Source organism: Poecilia mexicana, unplaced genomic scaffold (genome assembly GCF_051168715.1).
Source record: "Poecilia mexicana isolate PSO_F unplaced genomic scaffold, ASM5116871v1 scaffold_5, whole genome shotgun sequence".
Taxonomy (NCBI): Eukaryota; Metazoa; Chordata; class Actinopteri; order Cyprinodontiformes; family Poeciliidae; genus Poecilia; species Poecilia mexicana.
In genome coordinates this window covers 588,257-597,065 of record NW_028263374.1, presented here as the reverse complement: position 1 = coordinate 597,065, position 8,809 = coordinate 588,257, and the positions used below count along the sequence as shown (strand labels likewise).

General features: G+C 38.5%; 1 pseudogene across 1 annotated transcript; it reads right to left on the bottom strand.

The window, feature by feature from the left end:
* Positions 1-5,529: 5,529 nt before the first annotated feature.
* Positions 5,530-8,453, bottom strand: LOC106912160 (uncharacterized; annotated as a pseudogene). Its single transcript, XR_015762798.1, has 10 exons — positions 8,362-8,453; positions 8,009-8,161; positions 7,777-7,918; positions 7,538-7,684; positions 7,346-7,439; positions 7,142-7,253; positions 6,836-7,070; positions 6,304-6,464; positions 6,107-6,225; positions 5,530-5,962 (listed from the first exon to the last, which is right to left on the bottom strand). The product of XR_015762798.1 is annotated as an uncharacterized LOC106912160 (transcript).
* Positions 8,454-8,809: the final 356 nt, after the last annotated feature.

Sequence of the window (8,809 nt, the reverse complement as noted above, 5' to 3'; positions counted from 1 at the left end):
GGTGGCAAGCTACACAGTAGTGTTACAATCTGATCTTCCTCTTCAATAACAGCACCTATTGCTCTTAGCTGATCAGTCAGTTCCTTCATTCGTTTTAAATGGTCATTTAAGCTGTCCTTTTCTTTCATTTCACATCTGAAATATTTCTTCTTCAAGAACAGTTTATTTGCTAAAGTGTCTCTCTCAAAATGTCCTTTTAGCATGTCCCAAGCCTCTTTTGGAGTTTGACAGCTTGTTATTAAATACAACTGGGGTGTACTCACATTTAGCACTAACATGGAAAATGCTCTTTCTCTCCGTCTCTGGAATTCTGCCTGAGCTTGTGCGCTAGCGTCCGGAGTTAGCATATCCGTCTCTGTTAGCATGCCCCACAGTCCTTTAGCCTTTAGCAAATGCTCCATCTGAAACTTCCACGTTGCCCAGTTCTCTGGTCCGCTCAGCTTGTCGATAAACATCTTTTCATCCATTGTGAATCCCACAATTCCGTTTATCTGACTCAAAAACTTCACTTACAGGACGTTTTTAGCGACGCTCTGGGCCCATAACCTGAAGAGAACAGGCGTTTCAACGTGCGTTCGTTTATTTTCGCTGAACAGAATAATACAACTGCAGTACACACAAGACACAGCAGAGGTCAGTATAACAGCCTCTCCTTTAACCATTAAACAAAAAATTACTGCTTCTTATTTCAACAGGCTCTTGTTGCCGATATCGATCACCTGCTTCTCATTTCGCAGCCTGCCTGTGCAGCTGGTCTCCTCTTTCCTTCACTGCGCAAACGCGCAGCAACAAATCCTAAGCGATGTGGAACTATAACCACTGAGTGAATGGGGAAGTTTGCGTGTTGCGGCGGAAAATTGAAGCAGGTCAAAATGCATCAACACGACGAATCCAATACGACATAAAAACAATGCCATACTTGACGGAGTTTGGCTACATCGAGGCTCACTGCAGTAAAAAAGACATACGGAGGATCAGATAGCAGGTAAAGCAGCGCACAGCTACAAACACTCACCCGGATTAGCATGACGGTCAGAAAGCTAAACAAATAACCCGCAAAAGTATTTAGGTCATCCAGCTGCGATGTAAGACGCTGGTTCTGCTCTCGCTGTTGAACTGCTGCTACGCTACAGGTAGTAATATTTCACAGACGGAGCTTCGCTTCTGCTCCACCTGGTAGTGACTCTCACACCGAACCTCTGCTTAAAGCTGCAGCATCTAACTTAAAAAAATACATTTTACACACGTATTAAAACTTTCGCTGTCCTAACATGAGACAGATAATCTCTGAGAAAAGAATCAATCTCCTCCCTGTTCTGCATAATTACTCCGCTCAGTCAGAAACAGCCAATCAGAGCTAGCAGTAATCAGCTAGCCGCCATGCTATCAGGAAGTTTTCATTCAGTAACTCTGGATTGTTTATTGTAATGGAACCTGTTTTTGCCTTTGAATGTTAAGTTTTATACTTGAACTTCTTGGCAATGTTGAGAGGTTTTATTTTGGCTCTTTGTATTATTTAGCCTCTTCAGAGCATTCATATGTTATCAGTCTGTTAAAGATAGTATTATCAATAGCAGTACAATTTGCACAACGCCTGTTTTGTTTAGTTTTCTTCTTGGAAAAAGTTATTAAAAACAAGTTTTTGTCTAAATTAAGGTGAATTCATGGTTCCTTTTTCCACATAATGTAACTGGTAGGGTTTATGATAAAAAAAAAAAAATAAATAATAATTATGTGATCGGTATCGGTGATCGGCCCTCATGGGTGATCGGTATCGGGAGGAAAAAACCTGATGGGCACATCTCTACAAATTATATTTATAAATGTTAAATATTCTTACAATACCTTGTTAATTGTTGAACTAGAAAAATATGACCCTAAGTAAAAAAAGAAGTGAAGAGCTGCCTCTCTCGCACCTACCTCCACCAGTACTCCTCAGAATTCTGGTGGGGGAAGCTGCGAGAGTGCCTGACGGACCCGTTGCATGCAGTCACTCATCACACCACTAGGTGGCTCCAAACAAACGCATTGATCAAATACATACAACCATCACTATAATCATTTCGATCAAAACTCAAACAGACACACGAGCTCTTCTCTCTGTTACATAAGCATATTTAAATATGCTGAACTATGTATTAAAACATACTTAAAAATACAATTGTTTATAAATGTAGCTTTGATGTATGTTTGAATATGGTTTCCAGTAACAAAAAAGCGTGTTATAATCGATTAAATGCGCTGATACGTCATTGTGCCTGCTAAACACATAACGCTGAGTGGAGTGATGGACCGCTCCAAGATGACCGCCCTAAATCTCGTCAGTGACAATAGAGCTTCGGAGCGTGACGTCACTGCTCTAGTCAGAGGGGTATCGGTGCCATCTTTGGTGTCCATAAACATAACCGGCGAAAACGACATTCTCGCAGATTTTTTGAATCTAAGTTAGCAATGGTACGAATTTTTCTTTTTTGTGGACGGCTTCTTCTGGCTGGTGTTGAGACTTCAGCAAGGATTTTTTTTGTCAAGTATCTTCTTTTGAGAAGCTGAAGTACTGTAGTCTATTTTATGGCCATCTTCTGTGTGAATCTTCGTAAAATTGCCAGGTAATATCCGGTATGCTGGCTCATCTGTAACAGTTTTTGTGCCTCGTATCCTCACTGTTGCTTCCACCTTAAAAAGTAGGGCACCTATATGGGTGCAGGTCTGCTACCCCTGCCATGCAGGTGCAATGTGCACACTCAACAGTGCCAGTGTTGCTCAGCATGACCCACGGTATTGTTACACCGCAGGAAATGATGGGCCGAGTCACTCCTCGTGCAGCATAATTATTCAGTTTAAACTGCGAAAAGAAAATACAGCGGTTACAGTAGCGCTCCCAACATCCGCTGCAACAAGCTGTCCTCTCGGCAATGGCGGACTCCTACAGCCTGCCAGAGCGTCACCCGCTGTTGCACATTGTGCTACAACAAATACACATGCTCTCTACTGACATCACTGTACATCTACATCCAACATACTTTCATTAACTCAACTGAACTCAAACAATACATAAGTTTAAAACACATTTTGCGGCCCTATTAAGCCGACCCACCGAGCCCACATAAGCGCGAGCCAAGCGTGAGCCGTTAGCCTCGCTACTTTAGCCTGGTGCTAACTCCGGCTTTATATCTAGCTCGGTAATGCAGCTATACTGAAGCGCCTTTGTTGTGTCATTCCATACCCATCGGAGGCTACTGGCGTTATGAGCTATACATTCTAATACTCAGCTTACTTGCGAAAAGAAAATACAGCGGTTACAGTAGCGATCCCAACATCCGCTGCAACAAGCTGTCCTCTCGGCAATGGCGGACTCCTATAGCCTGCCAGAGCCTCACCCGCTGTTGCATGTGGTACTGAGCAGGGCCGTGCAGAGACCACTAATAGGGCAGGTGCTCAAAAGAAAAAAAAGGGCACATCTCCCCGCATTCTAGGACAGAATATTAACAAAGCCTATCAGCTTTCAGAGTTTAATAAACAATGATAAATTACAAAATTGTGAAATATACAATCAAAGCTAAGGTAAATCTCTATACAGAGCATACAACTATGCATATGTAAGATATTTTATTAGTAATTTCTTTCTGCAGGTCTATTTTGTTATAAGAAAGTATTGCGATATTCAAACCCGCAATTTAGCAAGAAATGTAAATCAGAGCTGGTGGTTTAGCTCTGATTTACATATTTTGTCTTTACAGAATTACACTATTAAAAATATAAACAAGGGCACAATGCAACCTTTTAGTGAACTGTAATCTATAAAAAAAGAGCTGCATGTTTACTGCAGTGGAGATGAAGATGGTCCATTCAGGAAAGCAGAGCTGCATCAAACTTTAAGGTGGAACTGCAGAAAAAAAAAAAAAAAAAAAAAAAAAAAAAAGCAAAAATTGAATTGTTAATGCACGTCATTATGGAAAAAGCCTACTGAGTTTTGCTTAAAACTTTTTTAAACATTTAAATCACACATTTGTCTCAAAGTGATTTTTTTTTTTTTGCAAAACAAACTTATTTGTGCATGTCAGAAATATTTTCTTGATATTCTAAGTTTTTGTTTGACTCAAAGTTTTGCTTGTGATTCTCACATGACATCATGGGCAGGACCCAAAATCGCAACAAGATTTCTGATGTGTGCAAATAAAAGTTTATGTTTGGCAAATAACTTTTTAAGTTCACAAGACAAAAATTAGTTATTTAATTAAAAAAAAGTTTTTTAAACAAAACAATTTGTTTTTTAAAAAAGAAATCATTACAATTCCAAAAGTTTTGATTAAAATTTTATTTTACTTAACTGAGGTTAGTTTATTTTTCACCATTGAATAATTGGGGAAAAAATTTAACTACAAACTCTGCGAACCAGACCCTAAACTTAAAGTCTGGGTTGAGTTTTTTCCCCTTCATTAATGACATACATTATATCTATCATGGTAATTCAGGGTGAGTTATTTTTAATTCTAAATGAATATCCTTGTTGGACTTTTATTTAAGTGCTATTCTCTTTCAAGATACATTTACCTAACGCCAGAATAAATGCAATGTACATTATGCAGCAAAGGAAATTAGAAGATCGGACATTTATCCATTATGGAGATGATACGTTTTGGATGGGCGATGTGCCTCGTACACAGGGAAGAAGCTTTTTGTTATCTAGCTTTGCAAACAAAGTCGTTAGCTAGCAGCTAGCTAATAGCACAACAACAGCAGCCTAATGTCTGTATGATAAAAATACTGAATCGATAGATAAGAACAGTTTTTCCTCACCTGGCTGTCTCCTCCCCTCAGTAGTTCTTCAGAGTAAAGCAGACGCAGAGGCCTGTCAGTGTCTGTTGTATTTCATTACCTCTCTGCTTAAACCGCTACTCAAAGCTGAAGCAGAAACGATACTTAAACTTTTTCCGTCATCTGACAAGTAGCAAGTCTACTCCACTTTATTCACCAAAAACGTTTTTTCATATATATATTTCACCAAAAACTGTTCTGTAATCTGGAACATACACAGTAAAAAACGAAGTGTCAATTTAACACCTATAGAGTTGAATTTAACTCCGTTTCAGATAACATTTGGTCCCACTCGAAAATAGTGTAAAAATGTACTCTATGGCCAGTGTCAAATTTTCAGAGTTAATTTGACTCATTTTAGTGTCAAAATCAACAAGTCAATGAGTCAAATTATTTAACACCATTGTTTGTTTACACTCTTCAGAGTAATACTGTTATTTTTATGGAGTTAATTTTACACTAAATTTACTTAAACTTTTACACTTATATGGCTTTTATAAAACCTACCAGTCACAATAATCAATAATCATAATCAATAATAATAATCAATAAACAAAGTTCTAAGTTCACAGTGACATTTATTCAACTTTATGATCCAGGGACATAATTACTGTAACAGTGTCAGTTTAATCATCTTCAAAACAATGTTCACCAAAGATGATAATATGGGACAACAAAGAGAGAAGTGCCATTTGCTCTATATGAGTCGTCTATGTCAAAGGGCTTCGGATAACATAGATATTTGACATCAAACAACAAAACCTTGCATAGTTTTAATAACTTCATAAGCATAAAAATGTTCATGAAAAGTTACTGTACATATGTCACACTAATGGAGCATTCTTGCTCTCAACTCTGCAACTCTGGCTGTTTCCTTTGTTTCTCCAACTGATTAGTTGTAAACAGTTGTTTGGAGAAAGGTGAAGAAGTTGGTCAAGGGAGCACTGTATGACGTACTAAACACATAATGGGCCTTAAAGAGCTCATCAAGAGCTCCAACTGAACATGTTGCCTTACATGGAATAGCACAGTTGTCAATCACAATGAAGAATGCATGAATACTGCTTTGGATGGATCCATGGGCCAGGAGGTAGGGCTGGGTACGTTGTCTGATTTTGTCAAGATGCTGCTGCACACTGGTTCCAGCCTACATTAAAAAAAAAAAATAAAAACATGACAAAAGTATTTAGTGACAAATTTCTGAATGAAGATCAGACAGTCAAATTTTGAATTGTAAAAATGAAGAGACTGAATTATGGATTTTTATCTTTAAATAACTGTTTAGCAGTACCTTTAGAAATCTGATGAGGTGATCCACTGCTTGAGATGCAGACATCTTACCCGGCCTCCTTTGTCCTTGTGCAGACGGTGGTAGCAGATGCAAAATAGCAGACATGTCACTATCCCAACCTACAAACCAACAGCTTCAGGTTACCATCATCCCACTAACATATGAATTTGTCACAATTACCTAGAAGACCAACATACCATTCTCAGCTTCAGCAGGCAACTCTGCATTCCGCAATAAATCCAAGAGCTCAGTGCTGGGTTCCAGGCCATGGCTTTCCTTTATGACCTTGGATTTGAGACTGGTGGGTCACTTCTCCAAAAATTTGTTGGCAGTGCCTTCACCAAACTGAAATCTTGTTCTACCTGAAATGCATAAATAAAAGCATTTCACACAGTGATAAGGCAGTAAATGGCCTGTACTTGTATAGTGCTTTATGAAGTCCAGAGGACCCCAAAGTGATTTACACCACATTTAGTCATTCACATGCTGATGGTGGTGAGCTACATTGTAGCCACAGTTGCACAAGGGAAGACTGACATAAGCAATGCTGCCATGTGCTTGTGCCACCAGGCTTTCTGAACACCACCAGCAGGCAAGCCAGGTGAAGTGTCTTGGCCAAGGGGAAAACCGTTTAGAAAGAGTTGTGGTTCAAACTGGTAATACACAGGTTACAGGACACACTCCTATGACTGTTGCCACTGAATATTTTAGTAGTGTAAGAGATAAAGCTGTCTTACCAGTCCTGGTGTGTCCAGAAACCGTGGAAAGACAGAGAAGACATTTGTTGCTTTCTTTTCATCATTGACCACTGAATGACGGTAATGGAAGGTCGCCTTCATCTTCTCACGGACCGTGTCATCATCAGCAGAGTGTTTCAAAGCAGCAATAGCTGCTTCCACTTCCTCATCTGACAGCACTTTGTCAGCAGTGAAAACCCTGGATTGGCCATGGCCTGGTCCACCACCTAAAAAAAAAGTTTCTCTCAGCCACAGATTTTATATTACTTTACATATACTCACTATTGAGAAAACTTACTTTTGGGAGATTTGCTACCTGAGGCACCTCTTTCCTCTGCAGTTTTTCTTTGAATGGTCTTTAAACGCCATGCAAGGTATCCTGAACCGCTGTCTGGATCATAGTAAAGCTCCTATGTCAATAAATACAAGCAGACTTACCATTCCATAAACATCTTTGAAGGTAAATATATATGCTTAATGTTGCTAAGACCCTTTTACTTACATATTCATGTTTTGAAAATGGGTCTTCCAGATAAGGAAATAAGGCAACGATCCCCTGAGCATACATCACTCTGACGCTTTTAGGAGGGGATGATCTGATGAAACAATGAGTCACTAAACTGACGTTTGAAAAAATAATGAAAAACAATTCAAAACAAAATGTTTCTTTATAGCCTCAGTGTATGATTCTTACACATGTGCTTCTGTCATTGCAGCTGTAAGGATGTTTATCATCTGTCTTCTGGTTGCATCTGTCCAGCATTTAGTTCTTGCATACTCTTGCATGATACGCTCACCACCACCAGGCTTTGTTGTCAAGATTTTTTTCAATCAACTTCAACTTCAAAGAAAAAAAAATTATAAACTCTTGAACCACTAAACCTAGAAAGTACATAAACAATGCTAAATGAAATGTAATAACTTACCGCTTGCACCTCACAATTTATTTTACATGGGCTTTTAGGTTGACTTCCTTCAGCAGTGGCTTCTTCTGATGGGTCACACATTGGGAAATCCAGAATGATAGTATCATCAGATGTCACTGAAAATGAAGATCATGATGGTAGAACAGCACCTGCAAAAAGTAAAGCAATAGCCGGTTTAGGAGAACTCTAATGCTCCCAAACCAGCTTCTAAATGAAATATATATACATCGGTGAATTACCAGGATCTTCTTTGTTGCTCAACATAACTCAAAAGGTTCCAGGTGACTGATTCACCATTTCTTCAAAAACATCTACATCAACTTCTGTTTCAGACTGGTCATACACCTTCAGATCCTGCTGTGTGCCTTCTGGAATGTTAAACTTCAGGCACACTAAAGAAATATTAAAGAAGTGAAAATGAAAACATGTACTGCTGATAAACAAAGGCTGAAATAAGTAGAGTAACCCAACTAATTTTACAAAATGCCAGTGAGTTCAATCCAGTACAACATTTTAATACGTTAATGGAAAGAAAAAAATACTTAATGCAAGATGGATTTCTTTAGCAAGATTATATTACTAACTTACTAACCTTCTCTCAGGAATGCATCAAATGTTAGGTTAGAAAGTTTCACGTACTTCTGCTCCCCACCAAACAAAACACGCAGTAGCATGGTCTGTTCGAAAAAATATGTATACATGTATACATGTGAACCTAGAGGTAGTTGTACCATCTATTATTCCAATCAACACTTTATAATTGAAGAATAACCATGACATTGTAATTTCAAAGAGGTTATGAGTTACAAAGCAAGAAGTGCTGATGCATCTCTAGCAGCTGCATATTTAGGTTTATATTGTACATACTTCATACGTTATTTGCACTTTTTATAACTGTATTTTCTTTCATTGTACATGTGTAAATGACAAGTTAATTCTCTAAGTCTTTCTATCTTGTTATTAGACGAGCTCAAAGGAAGCAAAAATGCAGTGGAATTGCCGTAATTTAATACAAACTTGGGGCTTCGCAAATCAGTTAG